Here is a 21829-nt window from a genome sequence, read left to right on the forward strand (position 1 = left end):
GTGCGGTGATCTCCTCATGCACGTTCCAGCTCCGTAAAATCCGTAAAGTCAGTCATCTTCTACCTTTAGCTGCCCTGGTCCAGGTTGTCATCTCCCTGGTACTCTCTCGCCTGGACTTCTCCAACTCCCTGTACTACGGACTTCCACAGTCATTGCTGCGTCGCCTCCAGGTTATGCAGAACCAGGCAGCCCGTCTCATTTACAAAACCCCCATATGTCAGTCGGCCAAACCCTTGCTACACAAACTCCACTGGCTACCCATAGAACAATGGGCGGCTTTCAAGCTGGGCTGCCTCACGTTCAAATCCCTCCATGGTACCAGCCCAGCGTTCTTGAAAACTCTCATCACCCCACACAACCCTACACGCAATCTTCGTTCAGCTCACCTACATCTGCTTGTTGCCCCTAAAACTAAAACCAACAAATTCGGCGGCCGCCGGTTTGCCCACCTAGCTCCCAAACTTTGGAACCCTCTCCCCCTGCCCATCAAATTCAGTAGCTCCCTCCCCCACTTCAGAAAACTGTTAAAAACCTTCCTCTTTCCCCCCCCCCCCCCGGGCTAACCCCCGCCTCTTCTAGCTCCACACTTTTCTCTGCCTCTAGCGCCAGGAAACCCATGGTGTCGGTGCGCTTTACAAATCTCATTTAACATAACATAACTGGATGAGTGGGGGAAAGACATGGATTGGTGCATGGTGATGGAGAGGACTATATACGAATCTAGGGGCTGTCCCACTAAATGGACACATATTTGGGAAAAATGGAATGACTATAGGGGAGGACTTTGTGATAACCCGCAACCCAGATGGGACACTGATCCAGATAGCCTGCCATAAGTGGATCCAATGTAAACTGTGTGTAATTAACATATGATCTCAGGTTTGTTGTTCACCTTTCGCCCGTACAAAAATCCAGATGTACATGATTACATGATGTCTAACCTTGTCCTCAATAAAAAGTTATTATAAAAAAAAAGAATACTTATGGTAAAGAGACTTGTAGTGGTTGGCACACTCCAAACCGAATGCAACTTTTGAAATCTCGACTTTTAAACTCTGCATTAGGTACAGCTTGTTAAATTTCAACTTTGACAATAAATTGTGAACTCTGCCACAGACAGTAACTGTATGTATGCAAATCTCTTTTACAGTTTTTCAGAAGTGGCCAACATAGGAAATCTTTGCCACACCAGGGGTTTGATACCGGAAGTGGCATGTCCAATGCTAAAACAGGGCACTTCTATGGGCGCTCAGTGGCCACAGAATTAGTATCTTCATGGGCAAACTAGAGGACCTTACACTTGCTACTTCCAGAAATGATTGCCATTCTGTGCAGTTATCGAAGAAGGCATTTACTTCGAACTGCAAGAGCAAAACCAAAAGTGACAGAATCCCATTTTCGGTAGGCTATGAACCCTCAGTATCTTACTACAAATACATAATGTAAAAATAATTTCCTTTATTAGCCCTTCAAATATCACAATTAAGAAAGCTATGCTACCTTAACTTCCAGTTCTGCCATGCTCTGCTCTTGAACATGCAGGACTTTACGGATGACCTTATTGTCTTTATCATTTGAGCTGCTTTGGGGGTAGAATGGCGGAGCACAAGATTTGGGAGAATTGGAATTGGGGATTGGTGGGTGCAAGTTTAGGTCACAAGTGCAGGGCCTAACTAAATAGCAGGCTTTGTTTTCATTCAACAAAGTAGGTCCTAGCACCATATGACCATTACCAGAGGTCCATTCTGAACGTCTTACCGAGTGCTTAATTTGAGCTGGTGGTTTCCGGTGCTCGGCACCTGCACGTATTCCCAGACCTGCACTTATGACAGCTCCCATAGTGGCTCTGTTTGTGTAATTTAAAGATAATCAGAAAGTTGTTTATTAATCCAATAAACATTAAAAACAACTAATACCTGCCAACCATGCTATTCGTAAAGCTGGGGCATCCTCGAACAGTCCCAATTGTCACACTTGTAGCAGTGTGATGGTTAGTAGTTGTGCAAGTACAGTGGCAATGTGTGGTGCAAACTGCTGTGGCCTCCTGACAAGTCCCGACATTTATTTTTAACAAATTAAGCACTGGTCCTACCATTACTTATAGACTGCAGGAAACCACAGAAGCAGTTCCTGGCTAGTGTACCCAAACTTCCTCTTTTTAATTTGATCCCTACCATAGCATACTTTAATGTAATTTTCCTTTTTTAGTGAATAGATACGTATATAAAAGTGAATTAAAAAAATATATGTTAGGGGACAATATGGTTGAAAGATAAAAACTAAAAACCACAAAAATCTGCTGGATATGATTTTTTGCCCCTACCTCAAATCCATTCTTCTTTTCATTCATTTCATTCAATTTGGACCCTCACCAGCTTGCGAAACCGCGGACCAAACCCAATTTCAACCAGCACGTCATCTAGGTACCGCCAGTCCACAGAATCAAAGGCCTTCTCAAAGTCAATGAGAAGTGCCAGATAAGGAGTTAGCAAATGGCGGTTTGCTAGGGCCTGGTGGAGACGACGGAGGCAGTGTCTGGTCCCCCGCATAGGCATGAACCCACACTGGTCGGAGTGGACCAGTTTGGTGAGATAGGGTTTCAATCGTTGGGCAGGGACCGCAGCGAATATTTTAACCTCTGTGTTGATAACGGAGACTCGGCAGTAATTAGCACAGTTGGATAACGGCGGTTGCGTTTTGGGGAGAACCACAATGGTGGATACATCTGTCTCAGGGGGAAAGGAGCTCCTCTCGAGGGCTCCAGCGAAGAGATCGGAGAGGTGCGGGATGAGGGTCTCTCGTTACGCGGCATAATACTCCTGTGGAAGCCCATCTGGGCCCGGGTTTTGACCGGTGAGGTGTGCGCTATGGTGTCATTGATTTCCTCACGGGTCATGGGGAGGTCCAAGTCAGCAGACTCCGCTGTACTGAGGTGAGGGAGGCGAATATGCCCCGGGCTGAGCAGTTCCGAAAGGGAGATGTCCGGGCACTGCCTGGAGTATAGCACATAGTAGTAGGAAGCAAAGGCCCGGGCCATTGCTAGGGGAGAACGATGTACCACACTGTCAGGATCTACAACCTCCGGGATTATACGGTTCGCCATAGGATACATGGCTAGTCTATGAAGGATCTTCCCATTTGTCACCCCAGCTATACACCCTTGCTACAGAGGATCTCCACAGGAGCTTGGCGGAGTCCAAGGAGAGTTGCTTGAATTTCGCCCCTCAGGTGTGTGAGTTGTCGGTCTTGAGCTTCGTCTCGGTCGGGGATTGTTCGAGAAGCAATGCCTGGGCCTCCTGCAGGGTGATCTGGTGTGTCTGGGCATGCCGCTTGAGGTTAAGTGGGCCTTTGGCGAAGCTTCAGATGGTGGCTTTTCTCACCTCCCAGAGAGTGCCCGGAGAGGGCACAGAGCCGGTATTGGTGAGGAAATATTGCTGGAGTTCAGCCCCAATCGCCTTTTTAAACTCCTAGTCCTGGAGGAACCACGCATTCAACCACCACGTTGGGTGTGCCGAGTTAGGAGGCTCCCCGATCTTTGGAAGTACAGGTGAATGATCCGAGATGCCACTGGGGAGGATACGGATGTCTCTAATCGTTTGGCAGTCAGTAGGGAGGACAAATATAATGTCTATCCGGGTGTGGGTGCGCTGTGTGGCTGATGTATGAGTGAATTGTCTACCCTAAGGGTGCCAGATTCTCCAGGCATCACACAAGCCCAGAGAGTCCGTCCAGTTACCCATATTGTGTGATTCTGACAGTGGACGGTGTGCTTGTAGTGTTGAGGTTGGGATTGAGAACTGCGTTAAAGTCGCCCCCAACTATTGTTGCACCTAGGGGCAGGGATGCGATGTGGTCGGTGGTGTGGTCAAGAGTCGCTATGAGCAGCGATGGGGGTAAGTATATAGAAACGAGGTTAAGAGGATTGCCTGCTAACGTACCAGTCAGAGCTATAAAGCCACCCTGGGGATCGTGAGTGGCCTGCGTGAGCACAAAGGGGAGATTACGCCGTATGATGATTGCCACACCCCGAGAGCCCAAGGCAAACCCGGAGTGCCAGACTCTGTCGTACCCATACCACCTTAGAAAGGGGCAATGGTTGCCCATGAGATGAGTCTCCTGGAGGAGGAGAATGTCCGCTGCTTGGCGTTGGGCAAAGCTTAGGACAGCTGTCCCCTTGACCCTTTTGAGGAGTCCATTAAACATTCCAGGAAATTATGAGGAGGGAAAGTCCGTTATCGCTCACACACGTCATGGCAGGTGCGGGTGGAAAAAGAGGGCCACAAGACCCAGATTAGCTGTGGGTGTAACAAAGGTCTGGTGCGAGTGCGGATCAGTAAATGTGACTGTAGAACGTGAGCGGTGTGTGGGACTATCATAGTGTGCAGTCAGAAGGCTGGTGCGGTAACACAATAATACAACATCGACAACGGTCCCCAACCCCCACCCTATACTTCAGGAATAGAAGCATCTGTCGTCCCGGGGAATACAAGTAGATAACCAAACTAAAATGTTTGGTTTGGATTGCGTGGAGGACCCCTCCTTACATACAGATGCACTTTATCTCGGCAGAGAGATTCCATATTAAAGGAAGAACTCTGCCAAGGCACCCTGGGTGATGAAACAGTGAGGACACTGGACTGATCAAGTCTGTCCCCGCAGGTGCAACGGGCTATGAGGGACCCAGAATCAACCGGGCAATGTATACATACCCAGAGGGCATATCACGGTCCAGCACGAGCAGGAGGTGCCCCGGGGCGCACAATCTCCAGGGCATGGGCCGACCCCTCCCCTAGTGTCAGATGTAAGTGTGCCGCCTGGAAGTACTTCAAGGTCCACAGCTGGACATCGTGCAGCCTGAGCCTGTAAACTAGTAGGCAGCATTGATTCCCTCCTCTCAGACTCCACCCTTCATATGGCATCAGATTGTTGGGCTGCGGGAGAGGTAGGACTCTGCGGCCGCCAGGTCCAGGGTGCCCAGTGGAAGGCGTTCTCCGGATGAGTTGCCGGCAGAACAGTTTCTTTGACGGGTTGGAGAACCCAGGGGGCTGGGTACGCTCCCCTGCCCACGGGAAGCTAGGCTCAGTGATCTAGATGCCTCCCTGTGGGATTGACGCCCCCTGTGGGACTGTGTGCGCTGCTATCTGGGTGATCGAGGTTGTGTGATCTGGGAGCCCGAATGCACCAGCAAAGAGTTTGGCCGGGGCCCAAGGGGGCGCTCCTCCGTCAACCAAGTCTAGGCAGCCTGCAGCAAGTTGAAGAACTGTGATTTCCCCTGAAAGAAGACACGGAGGCGGGCCGGTAAAAGGAGGCGGTACTGAAGGCCAAGAGTGCGCATCTTCTTGACGTCTATGTAGAAGCGTCGCTGGTCCTGCACCTCTCTGGTGTAGTCAGGGAACACCATAATGTTGTGGTTTTGGAATTTCAGGGGTCCCAGGGTCTTGCCTTGCTCAGGATGTGCCCCAATCTTTGAAGTTGAGGATCCGGGCTATTATGGTACAGTGCGGGGCTCCAGGTGGCGGTTTAGATGCGAGGGACCGATGGGATCTCTCCACTGCAACCATGCCGAAAGTGTGTTCTTGGGCATCCAAGAGGAGAGCCAGGTTTCGATGAAGGTGGAAATTTGATCCTTCTCGGATCCCTCTGGAAATCCCACAAAATGGAGATTATTGCAGCGTGAGCGGTTTTCGGCATCTTCCGCTCGTCTGTGGAGTTCCTTGGTTTGGGAGTGTAGATGTGTCACTTGCTCCTTCAATTGGTGAACATCGTCCTCCACCGTGGAGAGATGGGATTCGGCTTCCGTGATTCAGGCTGTAGCGTTGCATAGGTCCTGCCAGATAAGAGACATGTCGACCCGGACCTCCTCGATCTTCCCCTCCATCGAGGCCGGGGATGCGCTGATCGCCTACAGGATGGCAGCCAAGTCCTTGCCATGGAGAGGGGCCGCCTTCGATTTGCCCCGGGGGATCATGGTCAGCCGTGGTGAACTGGTCGATCTTCGTCTGCGTGTGGGTGGCAGAAGACTTAGGGCCCCGGTCCTTTCCCATGGCAAGTGTTGGCGAGAGTACCAGCAGGGGGCAAGAGCAGGGTGATTCTGAGGCGGGTCCCTGCAGGTTGAGGCACGGTGGGTGCCCCCGGTCTCAAGCAAAAGTCTGTGGGGGTCTGAGACCCAGGGCCCCGGAACGTACGTCCCCAAGAGCTTTGAAAGTGAACTCGGCGTGGGCGGTAACCCCCTAGGCAAGTGCTGATGACCAGGGCCAAATGGGATCAGGAGGAACCCCAATGCCTCAAGGAGCCGAGTTGTGGGCTAAGGTCCCACTCACCCCTCTGCGTTCGGAATCTTGCTCTTGTCTGGGGGCACTATCGAGTCAGTGAAGGAGGGGAGGGTGAGGTGCCGGTCATCCACGGAGGGCGCGGTCCATCATCCATGGGCCCGAGCCATAGGCCCCAGACCCCTGCACTGTCAGCACTGCAAGATAAAACTTGGGGCGAGCACCACGGGCCCCACGGCTCAGGCGGCCTGCAAGAATTGCCACGTGGGGCCCAAGGCTACCACGCCCATGCGGGACGCTGGATCAATAGCCCTCCTCCTCTACACGGCAACCCCCAGTCTGGTCCCGCTGTGGCTCAGGTGGATAATGTTCTTACTGGGTTGCGGGCCGCACCCTCACGGCAGTTCCCTCGATGCGCTCAGAGCCGGCAGGGGCCGATCACTCCCAGCAGCGGGATCCGGGCGGGACAGGAGATCTCCACGGGCCTCTAAGGGCTGCCACTACGCGGTTCTGCAACCGCTCTTCACTACGCCTGCCCAGGAGTGAGGGATGGCGGGGGCCACTGCCGGAGGGCGTTGGGCTATCCGGGGCAGCAGCACTTCCCTGGGCGTTGGCAAGGCAAAGTTATCCCCGGGCCGGTGTCCGGCGGAATGCCACCAGGAGAAGGCACTCACCGGTATCCTCAGGGGGGTCATGTCGGGCCAGAGCAGAGGCCGCCTCACGGAGTATTTGAGGGCCATGCCACGCAGTCCAGTAGGCCCTCTTGGGGTCCGCTCAACAGGATTCCATTTGGCTGGATCCGGCGGTGCAGGTATGGGCCACGGGTGCTGTCCAGCCCATTGCAGATGACGGGGACACCACGGGGAAGGGCATGGTTGGGCGACGGGACGCTGGAAGCCAGCTATGGCAGCAGGGAGGAGGAGGGGGGGGAAGGAGAGGGTGTCAAGAAGCCCATTGTCTAAGACCCCCACTGCCCGATGAGTGCAGCTGATCCCTCCACTGCCGTCCCCCCCTCGAAGCGGCCTCAGAATCGCTGCAGGCTGGGGAACTCACACCAGAAGGCCTCCCTCACGTCACTCACCGGGCCCAGGAGGGATTCCGCTCCACCGTCTTCAAATCGAATCAAATCAAGGGGCATTTATAAAGCGCACAAATCACCCGAAAGTCTCATGGCGCTTGCAGACAGCTCGGGGGTCAGCTTGGAAGGGGAGAACTAGTCAGTTGTCGAACAGCCATATCTTCAGCTCTCTGCGAAAACAATTATGATCAGTGATTTTGCGGAGATGCAGGGGTAGTTTGTTCCAGAGAGCAGGTGCGAGAAAGGAGAATGACTTTCCTCCATTTCCAATAGTAAGGATTCTGAGAGGTGTAAAAAGTGATCAATTGCTGGATCTCAGAGTCCTGCGAGGCTGGTACCAGCTTAGCTTTTTGGCCCAATAACACGGACATCTACCGTACATATTTTTATGTGTTAAACAAAGGGTCTTAAAATGAATTCGCTTCCTGACAGGGAGTCAGTGGAGGAATCTCACATAGGGGCCGAGGGGGATCATGATGGGAGGTTGAGAACAAGCCTGGGTGAGGTGTTCTGCAGAACCTGAAGCCTGGAAATAAGATCTTCATTTATTGAGGACAGCAGGGCATTTTCGCAATCCATACGGTTGGTGATCAGTCCCTGGACTAGTGGTTTCCTGGCTTCTATCGGAATCCATTTGAAGACTTTGCGTAAGTTACGCATGATGCCAAAACATGTGCCAATTATATTGTTGACCTGATTTTTCATTGATAATTGGTTATCCATTTGGATTCCTAAGTTCCGCACTGTCTGTCTTGGGACTGGGCAAGGCCCGAGATTTAAAGACCACCAGTCACTAGACCAATGTTCGTGAGCCTTGCCAAACAGTACAATCTCTGTTTTGCCTCCGTTTCGTTGCAGATGATTTGTGCTCATCTACCTGTCAACATGGGACATGCAGTCTTTAAAATGTGATTTTGTTTCAGTTGGATCTGGACCAAGGGTGATCAGGATCTGAGTATCATCTGCGTATGACACACCATCAAAGCCGAAGGATCTGATCACCCTGGCCAGCAGAGTCACGTATAGATTGCGAAGCATAGGGCTCAAATGGAGCCCTGCGGCACTCCCATCCTAACTGGCCTACTACATGAGACGGTATCGCCTATCTGTTCTGTGGTAGCTCGTCCATTAAATTGCTTCTAAGCCACTTCAGGGCCTTCCCTCTGACACTAATCTCCTAGAGCCGAAGTTCGAGAATGCTGTGGGAGATGGTGTCAAAAGCTGCTGATAGATCTAGCAGGACGACAATAGATGACTGCCCTCTGTCCAATGCTAACCTGATGTTATCGGTTACTTCTACCAGAGCTGTTTCTGTGCTATGGGCGACCCTGAAGCCTGATGAGCTGTTTCTGTGCTATGGGCGACCCTGAAGCCAGATTGTGACAGGTCCGGTAGTCCATGGCTCTCGAGATGGATAACGAGCTGTTGGTTGACCAGTGACTCGAGCATCTTCCCGAAGTGAGGGAGCAACGAGATAGGATGATAGTTAGTGGGGACTTTAGGGTCTGCGGTAGGTTTTTTGAGGATTGGCCGCTTTCCATATATGTGGGACCTCTGATTGCGACAGTGACCTATTAAATAGGTCAGTTAGACTGTCGATTTGATTTTTAGCTTGGCTCTAGCCACTTCCTCTGAATTACACTGGGAGAATTCCTCCAAAATAGGAGGAAAGCCCGTGGATGTAGCGGAATGGTTACCTAAGAGGTTTATATTGTCTTGAGGCAGAAAGGAGTTATGAATTGCAACGATTTTATCGTCAAAGAATTTGGAAAGAGAATCCGTCCAGTCCTGTGAGCTAGGAGAGTGTGTCTTAGCCAAAGGCGTTGTAAATTCTTTTAGGATTTTATAGAGCTCCTTATTAGAGTTAGCCGCCACTTCGATCCGATTTAGGAGAAACTCTTTTTTTGTTTGCCTAATATTCTCCAGATAACTGTGGTGGATACATTTGTATTTTTCGTGGTCCGCCGGATCTCTACTTTTTATCCATTTCCTCTCCGCTGCCCTGCAGGGGCGCTTTGCTATCTTCAGTTGCTCCATGAACCAGGGAGCACCTCTAGATTTGATTTTTGCCCTGGTAAGAGTGGCGATTTTGTTTAGCGCATCTGTTATTGCTCTCTCAAAGGAGATTACTGCCTGATCAATATTGCCTTCTAGGCTATTTTGTGGGGGACTGAAATAGGTTGTGAAGGATGAAGAGGTGACTTTTCGCCATGACCTTCGCCATATTGATTCATGCCTGTGATCAATTTTGGTCGTGTGGACTGGAATAGCAAATTTTAATAGGTCATGGTCTGACCATAGTAGTGAAGATGGAGGTTCTACTATGATACCTTTTGAATTTTATGAACAGTAAGTCGAGTGTGCTGCCGGGAGTGTGGGTGGGGCCTGTTACCAATTGGGCTAGTCCCAAAGTACTCATTTGTGAACAGCTGATCTGTATCCGAGTTCAATATCTCTGCATGATAATTAAAATCTCCTTTTAAAAGGAAGAGATCAGAGGCCAATACATGCGGGCAATTGTCTCAAGCAACTTATGTATAAAGTCAGTTTTAGTGCCGGAAGGTCTGTATACCAGAGCTCCTCTCCAAGTGCCGCGAGAAGGACCCTCTATTCTAAACATACATGGTTCTAGTTGATCGACGCTCATGGTTTCTAAGGAGGCGATGCTCACTCCAGGGATAGTGGCTATGAGTAAACCTCCTCCCCTTTTGTCCTTTCTATCCACTCAGATTATGTTGTATTGAGGTGGAAAGGCAATTGCCACATCTATGGAGGCATGCTCATGAAGCCAAGTTTCCGTTATAAAACAAATGTCTGGTGATTCCATGTCCATGAGGCTCCATATTTTGATGGTATGTTTTGGAATTGAGCGTGCGTTAAAATATATAGCCTTTAATTATTTGGGGGTTTTGATGTTGTTCGAGTTACAAGATGTTGGTGTTTTGCTCGATGGGGCCAATTCATTGAAACATGTCATGCACCCTGATAGTAGTTGTATCTCCCTGTATGACTGACTGTTCTGGATGGAAATAATTAAGATTTTTGAGTTCTTGACTAGAGTATTTTAACTTAGCCATTATGGTCACTTACCGAATAGACACAGGCTCATAGGTGGAGGGGGAAGGCATCCTGGCAGTTGGCGGCATTCTGGCGCGTACGGACGCAGACAGGCTTGCCTTTTGCGCGCCGTTGCAGGCGTCCGTGCCCTGGCCCACATTTTGTAGGCTTGAAAGATGGATGCGGGAGCTAGTGCGCTGATTGCGCTTCCGGTTGTGCGACTGGAAGTGATGTCATAAGCCTTATCGTCCCTCCGCTCAACCGGCACATCGCGTGGCAGACCGAAGACTACAGGCTGCTAATTTAAAAGTAGATAAAAAGAATTCACTGAGCGCACAGAGCAATTAAAACCACATAGTGGTAGCAGCACTATTTATCAAACGACAGGAAAGATTTCAGTTCGCACAATCAACTTGTAACCACAAAAGACAGGCATAGAGCCAGAACATACCCCGCAGCTAACACTCGCAGAGCGTCCGCTGCGTGCGTCTGCGCCCTGCCCCGCCTTTTGTAGGCTTGAAGGATGGATGCGGGAGGTAGTGCGCCGATTGCGCTTCCGGTCGTACGACCGGAAGTGATGTCGTATGTCTTATCGTCCCTCCGCTCAACTGGCACAAGCAGTGGCGGACCGAGGACTACAGGCTGCTAATTTAAAAGTAGATAAAAAGAATTTGCTGAGCGCATGGCGCAATTAAAACCAGATAGTGGCAGCAGCACTATTTATCAAACGACAGGTAAGATTTCAGTTTGCACAATCAATAACTTGTAACCATAAAAGACAGGCGTAGAGCCAGGACATACCCCACAGTTAACACTTGCAGAGCAACTGCCGCTCAGAGACACCAGTGGGCACCGCCAGCAGTCGCTAACACACTCGACCTCGGCAGGCCCGGTCAAGCCCTGGGTGCCCCCGGTCACAGGAGGACCACGCTCCGGGAGGGGTGGGGGGAGGAGCCCCGAGTCACAACGGCTGTCCCGCAGCCAGAGCCGGGAACCGACTCCCAGCGTCACACCCGTGCGTATGCCGGTAACAGTAGGAAACGCTGGATTTTCCGCAGCAACTTCAGGGATGCAGTCCGGGAGGGTGCCTCACTCCGGGCCAGCCACCCTGACGTCTTGCTCTGGGTCGCAGGAGTCGTCCAGGATCTCACCACCACCACTTAAGCTTCAGGCCCCACCCGGCCACCACGCGGGGTCCCCAGATCAGGGGTGGGCTGGATCTGTTGTTGACCCCACCACCACGGGCAGAGGTCAGGCCTCCGGGAGCGCGTGCCGCCATTTTAGGTATGGCGAAGCAAGAGGTGAGTGGCACTCAAGCACCGCTCACAGTTCACGGCAGTCGTCGCCACTGACGGGTAGCTCAGGGTTGCGGCGGAGCACAGGGTGTGGACTACAGGGTTGGATGGCTGCCGATGCTGGTGGATCTTGGTGTGGATGACGGAGGGGTCCAAAGCACTCTTCGAGTGCGACCGCCATCTTGACGCTCCAAGCCACGCCCTCGTCATCTCGTTTTTTCAACGTATTCCATGTTTAAGCAACACCCACCCCCCAAGCCATTAACCTTATATATCTGAATTCATTTAAATTCTAGCTAGTTGGCTTAACTATAGCAAAGAAATCTTTCTCAAAATGTGTTACCAAGGCCAACCCTCCTAAAGGCATTGTACATGTATAGCCATTCTCCGCTATCAACTCAATTTTGGGCATCCACGCAAGCTATTGAATATTTTCGGATCCCTAAGGTTTAAATGTCTCAACAGCATAAACAAACCATGGCAATTATGGGTGGTAGCCATACCGAGATGAAACCTTCCTGGTCCGCATGATCCACCTGCCTCACTACTCCGGACCCTCCATGTGGTACAATTTTCTCAAAGATCTAGCATGCTGGACTTCTAGAAATCCCTAGTTTCAAGCACACATATTGTGTAGTGTCCTAGGCCTTAACTGTGGAATAGTGTTTCTGCTCAAGCTTCACCTAACTGAGAATTACTTTTCACCATGCTCTAAAAACGTTAAATGGATAATGATCACCACTTTCAATGACAGAGGAAGTTCCCCCATGTCTAATACTTCATTATAGCACTTAACGGATGGGCAACTAAATATTGTTGCGTACTATAAAATTCTATGACCAGTCCTTCCCAATTGGCATTTCACCCCACCCATGTTACTAAAGACCAAATGTTTCTCTACTAACATAATAGGGATCCCGAATTCTCATTATCCTGTGCAGTTAAGAGTGAGGTCCCTTACACATCTAACACTTCTTGAAGTTTTTCTTGCTCAGTTGAAAACTTTGTACTACAAAACGGCCCAAAACAGTTCCCAAACATTTCATCTATAAAATGCTAAGCATAGACTTCAAGTTGTTTAGTTCCCATGATCATGTTGTTTAATGAAGTATGTACTGAACTCCTGTTCATCTGCATGATTGTAGGCTTTGCATAACTTGGTCCTATAGCGTACTAAATCCTTCTTCAAAGTATCCTATAATGCAATAGGTTTCTTTTGTTCATCCTCCCTCTCTTCACAACCATTTACTCACTGGGCCAACAAGTACTAAACCCGGTATGAAATTGATGTATGCTTACCTCTTACTAGTACTTTAAGGAACATCACCTTACATCACTGTACTGGAGGAATGGGTATGTTGCTAAGCTGGTACAGTTCATAATGGGGCCGTGCTAAATCTTTTTAAAGTGGAATGAGCAACCCCTCTCTTAGACACTGTGTACCTTTTTAGATATGCAACAGGTCATACTATTGGATAAACATCTGGTGACCTTAACCAATGCCATTCCCCATGCACATTAAGTATCCAAATCATTCTATGAAACGCAGTTAAAAGGGGACGTCCCGTTGCTGGGGCAGCCATGCGCTTTACAAATATTTTAACATATCACACAAATAACAGAATAGCCTAGATATCTTCCAACTAATACCTCTATGTTAAAAAACATCAGGTGTAAAGTGTTTGGTGCATATAAACAAACATATTGGTCTACAATGCACAGTGCCTATCTCCAAAATATAACTCCCATCAGCATCTGGAAAAGCTTTGCTACATAAACTGTGACGTTGGCGAATTTATACAAAGTTTGATTTCCCACCCACTGGTAACACAACTGAATTCAGTTTAGTACACCAGACGGAGTCTGAAAGGTTATTCTAGCACCGCAGAAACCCACCCAAAACATTGTTTAAGTAGGGATATTGATTTTGGGTTACTAACAATCTCTGCAAGGGGATCAGGGATACCATTGTAATAGAAACCAACCTATTTAATTATTCACAGTAACACACACACACGCACACACACACACACACACACACACACACACACACACACACACACACACACGCAAAACAGACACTTAAATAAAAGCATTTATTACAATTGGGCGAACCTGTTTCTCACCACATATAAAATAACTTCACAGGATATCATAAGAACAGCAAGAAGGCACATTGTGACCAGTGAGAATAAAATTAAAATTGCTAACATAGTTAATGTGTCATATAAAACCTAACACCCTAAAACCTACTTCTATGTGCTACACTAAGAGAGCACAGAGAGTAGAGCAACTTGCACTCTATAGTTTCATAGGAAGAAGAGACGCACCGCATACCTTGTCGACAGCAGGAGCTGTTATTAGCGAAGGTACAAAGGCAGTGTTCCCTGTGAAGGGCAAACAAATGCTGAAGTACTGGCTTTCCTCCGGGACCCGGCTTTATCAGCATCAGGCGAGATGTAGCATCTTTGAGGTGAGCTGGCAGTAGGTGAGACCATCTCTGCCAGAATCTCTCTGCCAGAATCATGTGCGATAATCGGGGTGAAGTACCTCTACTGAGAAGTGGTCGCCCTTATATGCTAAATCTTATCAAACTGGAATTTCTGACATGACTTTAGGAATGTCTGACATAGATTATGTACATTAAGGTGTACGTCCCATACTTCTCTTGATAAAGATATATGGTTAAAGGATGTCATTTCAGACCACACTAGTTTAGCTATGTGTCTGTATTTGCTCTTATTTGACTTTGACATGGTGATAAGTAGACACTTGTCCCAGAATAATGTCGCATTAGTTGTTATATGTATGTCATTAGCCAAATGGGTTGACACGTTCACGGTTCCTAGAAAAATAAGGTTAGATGACATCTGTGTCAATGGCAGACATGACCATGATTCCGCATAAATCAGGAACAAATGGCGACTTATAGTACCGAAGATGGAGTCGAGGCCTTCTCAAAAATGGGTTCGGACCCAAGGAATTTACGTCAACTTTAACAATCTTCATCAGAAATGGTGGACCATGACAAAGCAAAAGACATGTGGCTGAAGATGAACAGTGGCAACTGACCATCCACCCCCCCACCTCCCAACTACCTTAGCATGTTCCTCTTTAGTTGAATGGGTCTCCAACAGATTGGCTACCTGGATCCCAATACATTTTAATATGTGATCAAAACCTCAGATGTTTGACCACTCCATTGATGCCCTTCTCATTCCAATGAAATCATTTTCAGTTAGTATGCACAACTTCATATGATGAAAATATGTGCAAACCATTTTTTTATGGCTGTAACAACAGGGGCCCAACTAATAGTCTGCAGCTTGTTTCTACCCCCCCCCCCCCCACGTACTTAAGCACTGAAAAGCACTACCTACGTCACACATTTTGTTACAACAAAACCTACAACAACAAAGATAAAAGCCACACTCAAGCCGGCATTTTACTTGTCTAGCAATATGGTCACTGGAACAGGAAGACATTTATTTGCCAAATCAGTCACCTTCAAAACAGAGAACAAACCACTGTGTATCTACCATTTATGTGAAATATGGTTGCAACATTTCACATTAGATATGATGTAGTTTTGACCCAGGCTTCCTCTTTCACTCTACAAAAAATATCAAGTTGCACTGTATCCTAAGTATTAGATTGTGGAAAAGGTAAAGGCTCAGAAGCTAACTGAAAAAATACATTTGTTATTGATGTGTAATCGATCTTCCAAATGTCCTAGCCCCTATGCCTATTCCTTCAAAATATCAAGAAACTCTGAGATGACCCTCAAGTAACCTAGTCATGCTAAACTCCACATCTGTTCTTATTTTGGCTTCATAAGGGCAATTCCTTTATTTGTCCATGACTTGGCACAAAACTGTAACCCTGCTTTCTGTGTCACCTTTCGCGGTCGTTTGTTAACAGCTAATATTAAAATTCAATCCATTAACGAGATGAAACGGTTAACTGCCCATTCCACCACTGCTATTAATCTACTCTAGTCTGCAATCTAGTCTCGTGGGGGCAGTGGCAAGTTTGCATAGCTCAATTCATTCAATTCTATCAACGGAATACTGCACTGATCTTGCTCTATATCTTCCATTCATAAATCCAAGCTCCACCCTATCACTGAGAGGGGGGAGCGCAAATCCACTGGAGTTGTCCAGAATTTACAGAAAAGACAGATGAGTCTCTCATGCAACTCCTACCCCTGGATAGCTTGCTGATTAGCCCTAGGGTAAATCACATCTGGCTTCTTCCACTCAGAACTGCAGAAAACGGAAACGGGTGAAAATCTTAAATCTATACTGCACTCAAGTCAGCTTTAATTGTATACTCTTTCCTGTAGGCTCTCAGTGTTCGCTTTTAAACTAGCAGACATATTTGTGTCATCTATCCATAATCAGGATATATCTGAAGTTACCTTCATGCTCATGACTTGAAAGTGTGATGTGAGAGTCAATAGGTCAGAGGCCATATTGAAAGGGAACATAACCCATTCAATATGGTCACCAGCTTTCTTTGCTTTGTATATCTCACCTGGTCTAGCGCCTTATTTCTAGTAAAGATGACCTTTCTCTCTTCTCACTTAATCAAAGTCACATCATCAACAATCTGCAATATCACACCGCCTGGTTACATCCGGGTTGCTGACTGCAGGAGGAATCACCCTGGGGCCACTTTTCAACAATCACACAAGGGAGGTGATGAGGAAACAATACAATACCAAAGTATTTGTCTGCTCAGGGGCAAGGGATTCTCCAGGGTTTGGGCCACAGGCTCTATACGAGTCATGCACAGCTCCAGTCCTAGGTAAACCTTGTATTACCACAGACGGGAACCTCATCTGGAGCTGCCTCAGAACTATGCTATGAGGTGCCAGCGTCAAAAAGTTCTGGAAGATCGCTGATCCAGAGCCAAGATCACCAGCAGACCCAGCATTTATGACATTTGGAGGGTGGAGGTGCCTTCACAAAGGTAAACTTACATGTAGGTAAAGCTACACATGCAAGTTCACTCCTTCCCTTTGTAGTACATTTACTGCTTTAGGCTAGTCACTATTAACAAGTGTGCATTTACTACAAAGTGTAGGCTTATATCTCTACATTCACTGAATTCAGGGGTGGAGCATAATTTACAATGTATTGTTACTACCATTGACACCTCCCCTCGTAAAGTATAGGGATAACGTTATGTAGAATATTTATTTTAATGTAAACAAAAGATTTAAAAATGCCACAAGCACTAAATTAATTTTGAATTAAATGTTTAATTATAGATTATTTAATTATTTTGAATATATTAAAGTGAAGTTATTTTTCTTAAGATTTCAGTTTAAAAGAACCTACCTAAAGTATAAAAGGTAAATTCACGATGCAAAATGTTTTAAAGATTGTGCACAGAATTAAATAAAATATATGTAATCATTTTTTAAGTCACTTTTTTAAAAATGTAAAATTAAATAATGAACTAATTGTTTTATTTATATATATTTTTTTCGAAATTAAATGTATTCATATTTTTAAAAAGTTAACATTTGTGAATTTAATTTAACATTAGCTTCTACACACTTTTTTTTTTTATATATTTGTTTATTCAGGTCAGCAAGTCAATGACATTACAGTTATAGATGCACCGAGCTCCCGCAACAGCAGGCTATGTCCGAACAAATCAATTACTGTAAATCAGCGTGAATGCAATGCTCAGTTTTCATATTACACCCAAATACACTTTTACATAACCATAACCAACACAAACACTGGTACAGATGGAAAGCATCAGTTCACAAACAGTTCACTTTTGGCAATTGAGGAGCGAAACCTGCAAAGGGAACAACCAATAGTAAGTGGCACACGGCAGTGACGATCTTGGGTGTGTATCGGGCCCCAACATAACGCGACAGACATGGACCCAGCCATACCACCTACCGGCACAGGGACCAGCCAGGCAAGGCGAATCACCCCACCCCCCACAATGCCCCGACTCCACTTATACGCGCTCAGGCTGCCGCCGACGGTTGTAAAATAGGCTAGAGCACAATATCAGAGGCTAACCTCTCGCCACCCCCAGCCCCCTCAACCTATGTCATCAAAAACCACCCCAGACCGGGATCGTGGAGAGCCAGGGTAGCCCGCCCCCTCCCGGGTCCACTGCAGAAAGGGCTCCCAGATGTCCCTGGGGCGGGAAGCGGTAGCTTCTACACGCTTTTAATTTAAATCACTGCCTCTATTATATTCTATAGGAGGGTGTTGCAGTACCATTTTTTTTTTTTTTTTTATAAAACCGTTTTTATTGCAGAACAATAATAATAGCAGCATACATTCTTACTTTGCCTGCATCGCTGACAACAATGCCATATGTCCCGTGGCCATTTAGACAGCCGTACACAGCTCATGAGCCCACATCCCGGAGGCCGGGCAGCGATGTTCAGGGTATCATTATACTGAACTGCATTTTGAGCTTTACTTTTGCTGCTAACACGGTAGGGTGGCTACGTTCCGCTTTAGAGTTTTCCTCCTCCCGTCCCCCGCCCCCAACACTGCCCCTCCCCATCCCATTCCCCGTCCCCCTCCCTCCCTCCCCACCGCCCGTGCCCACGCCCGCGACTGCGACTGTTCCCGGCCCTCACATTTAGTCTGGGGTACAATTCAGAAGTACATAACTATTCACTGTGTTTGTGTGGATGGAATGCTCCGGGGGACCCCTTCGGGCTCGGACGGCGTCCCGTCCTCCTCCAGCATACTATTACGCAGGGCTTGCACCAATCCCTCCCATGCCGTGGCCGCCTCCAGCGCCCTGTCATCAGCCTTGCGGGTCGCTAGTTGGTATCGTAGCGTGCTTTCACTTGCCGCCCATTTCTGCAGCTCCTTGGCCCACCTCCCGTGCGTGGGGCCCGCTTTTGACTTCCAGAGTCTCGTCACCTCCCTTTTAGCTAATAGGAGGCCCATGTCAATAAATCTACTTGTATTCTTGTTCTTGGGTGTGTGAGGAAACCAGTGTAGGACACAAACCGCCTTGGTGTACTGTAAGTCCCTGTCCGTCACCTCGGTCAGCGTTTCACCAACCGCCCTCCAGTAGTCTTGCAGGTGAGGGCAGTCCCACAGCATATGCCCCAGCTCCGCTCCCACCGTTCCACATCTAGGGCACGCCGCATCTGCCACCCCGAAATACTTCCCAAGGTTACTCGGTGTAAGGTAGGCCCTGTGGAGGATATAGAAATGTATCAGCTGGAAGCGCGCGTTCCTGGTACTTTTCCGAGCTCGCCGCACCAGCCCCACCCACGTAGCGTCAGGGATCTCAGTCTGCAAGTCCAACTCCCATTTCGCCTTTAGTGCCGCCAGCGGCCGCAGAGTCTCACGCAACATTCTGGAGTACAGACAAGTCACCGCCTTATAAGTGCCAGCAGACATCAAGGTGTACTGGCAGGCTGCAGATGTGGCGGGTTCCATGAGCTCCGCTCCCCAATGCGCCTGCATCGCACTTGTCACCGCCGCATGCATCAGGTAGTCTCCCCGCGGGAGGTCGAAGCGCTCTTGCAGCGTTTGGTAAGGGACCAGCGCTCCCTCTTCGTATAAGTCACCCAACATTTGGAGGCCTGCCTCCTCCCACATCTGCAGTCCCGACCAGTCTCCGCCATGCGGGAGCGCCGTTACCATTCCCAGTGGGATCTCCGGCGCATACGGTCGCCGCACCCCGGCCCGACGTTGCGATCGATTCCAGCATTGCCGGAACGTCTGCTCCTCCATAGATAGGTCTCTGACAACCAGCCTCTGCTGCAGCGTAATATACGCCAGTACATGGCGAGGGGTGCCCTCCTCCCTGTCCTGCCCCCGGTATACTCGCGTCACTTCCTGCGTAAAAATCTGCAGCTGCGCTGCCAGGTAATAAAGTTCAAAATCAGGCACCGCCAGGCCCCCTTCGTCCTTTGGCCGGGTCAGGGTCGCCATCGCGACCCTGCGCCGTCCCGTGCCCCACAAGAAAGAGACTACCACCGATCGCAACTGTCGGAAAACAGAGCTCGGTATCCACACTGGGAGCGTGCGAAAATAATACAGAAGCCGCGGTAGTGCAATCATTTTCAGCAGCGAGACACGCCCCGTTACTGAGAGCGGGAGGGTGGACCAGAAGGACATGTTGCCCTTCAGTGCCCGGATACACCGCCCCACGTTGCCATCCAGCATATCCGCTGCAGTGTGGTATATGTGTACTCCGAGGTATTGAAGGCAGTCAGGCTCCCATTTGTGGGTGTTGCAGTACCATGTGTGGTGCTAAGCATGGTCGAGCTGTAGTACATTTACTACTATTTTGGGTCACTGTTTGGCCATAGAAACTATAGACATGAACTGAATAGATGTCAAATTCTCTTTGAAGTGACCCAATTTTCACTGGTGCAGAATGATGCCTATTCCCAATGCCTTCCCCAGACCCCTCCTAATCTCTTAAACTGAATCCAGAGACTTAGGTGTGCCCTGAGGGGTGAGGGAGATGGGAAGATATAAGAAGAGACTGGTTGTCTTATGTTTTTGAGTTCTCTTCTGCTCCTTGTCTTGCTCTCTCTTAATTGATCGAAGAGGGCGTGGCACTGAAGAATAACTGTAAATAGGAATTTGTATGTAACTTGTCTCTTTGAATACAGGTACAGTAATACATAATTTTTCCATTCTCTTTTCTTAAGGTGCTTGCATGACCAGGACTTCCTATTATTGTGCAGCCAGTGGAGAAGCTTTTAGTGTGGTGAGTATTGACTTTTCGTTGTTTTAAAACATTCCTTTTTTAGGTCTCGCTGAGCCCCAGCGCTTGCGCTGGCTCGAAGAGACATTTTGTATGTGGGATTTTCAAAGTGCTGCTGGCTGGCCTAACGCTTGCGTTCACGCGATCGTGCACGCGCGCAGCCGGCCGCCAGCAGCACTTTGAAAACTCGTGTGCGTCATCGCGATCACTTTTGCTTTTAGAGCGATCGCGATGACGCACACGCACACACAACTCCCGCTTCTCCCCCTCCCCACCACATTTTGCTTCTCCGGCCGCTCACGAGCGGCCAACACTTGTTTTTAATACAGGCATGTGTAGGAGTTAATGAAGGAGTGCAGGGCTGCTAGAGACCCACCCCCCTCTCCCCCCCACGGCACTACCCATGTACGGAATTTTCATCCACATCCTTTTGGGCAGACACTAGTCACCCTCTGTAAAGCTCGCCAGGCCACAAACAAACGTAGCTTTCGTCAGCCTCTTAGTGCTTCGGAATGATTTAGGCTGAACCTGTACTTTTAAAACCATACATGTAGAAAAGATTTAGTCAACCCATCCATATATTTTGGTGCACATAATTCTAGTGCAATGTACAAATTCAACATCAGGATTTATGCGGCAAAGATACTGTTGCCGGTAGGTAATGTGTTTTTGCAGACAGGCATGTTTAGTAGTTAATGAAGGTGTGCAGTGGTGTTACTGACCCGTTCCCTCCACGGAATTACCAGTGTACGGATTTCTTTTCCGCATCTTTTTGAGCATATGTTAGTCATGCTGTATGTACACACCCTCTCTACAGCTCGCCATGCTAGAAACAGACCACAGTGCTTGTATATGCATTCCACTGCGCTGCTGTGCTTATTTGTGGTGCACATAGGGGCTTATGCTATGGAAATATAAGGCAATAGGGTTTTGGGAATGGTTTAAGCAGAAGCAGTACTTTCAAAACAATGTGTAGAAACGATTTGCAGCTCAACTCTGTTTGAGTCTCGGTGTTGCCTCAACGTCTGTGATTCTGTGCAAATCACCTAATCTCCTTGTGCCTACCAAAAATTAACATGTTCTTGTATAATGTAACGGGTGCTCATGTAAAGCACATCACTATCTTCGGGTCGAGTTGGCGCTACAAAAAACTGCCAAAAAAAGAAAAATATTGTATGGGTAGGTCCAAAGATATATACCATGATTCATTGGGAAATGTAAGTGCTAGATATAAAAAAAATACCTGAAAGAACCCTATTTGTACCTCGTTTGCAGGAATAAATAAACTTTTAAACAGAACACAATATACTGAGCTGGCAATTATTTTTTTCTGCAGAATCAGTCTGTTGTACAGCTGATCACCGAGCCTCACGTGCAACCTATCAACCTCAGTTACATGAATG

The 21829-nt window shown here is 48.2% G+C and overlaps 1 protein-coding gene and 1 long non-coding RNA gene across 2 annotated transcripts in view; one reads left to right on the top strand and one right to left on the bottom strand.

Annotated features, from left to right (window-relative positions):
- RBM44 (RNA binding motif protein 44) overlaps positions 1 to 11487 on the bottom strand; it is a 2201010-nt gene extending 2189523 nt beyond the window's left edge. The window contains exon 1 of the mRNA XM_085645048.1: positions 11206 to 11487. The gene's annotated coding sequence lies outside the window, so the exon portion shown is untranslated. The remainder of the gene's footprint in view (positions 1 to 11205) is intronic.
- Positions 11005 to 21829, top strand: part of LOC146861042 (uncharacterized) — a 115519-nt gene continuing 104694 nt past the window's right edge. The window contains exons 1-2 of the long non-coding RNA XR_014978904.1: positions 11005 to 11138; positions 20371 to 20429. This is a non-coding gene — a long non-coding RNA (uncharacterized LOC146861042). The remainder of the gene's footprint in view (positions 11139 to 20370; positions 20430 to 21829) is intronic.

Source organism: Triturus cristatus, chromosome 3_1 (genome assembly GCF_964204655.1).
Source record: "Triturus cristatus chromosome 3_1, aTriCri1.1, whole genome shotgun sequence".
Classification (NCBI taxonomy): Eukaryota; Metazoa; Chordata; class Amphibia; order Caudata; family Salamandridae; genus Triturus; species Triturus cristatus.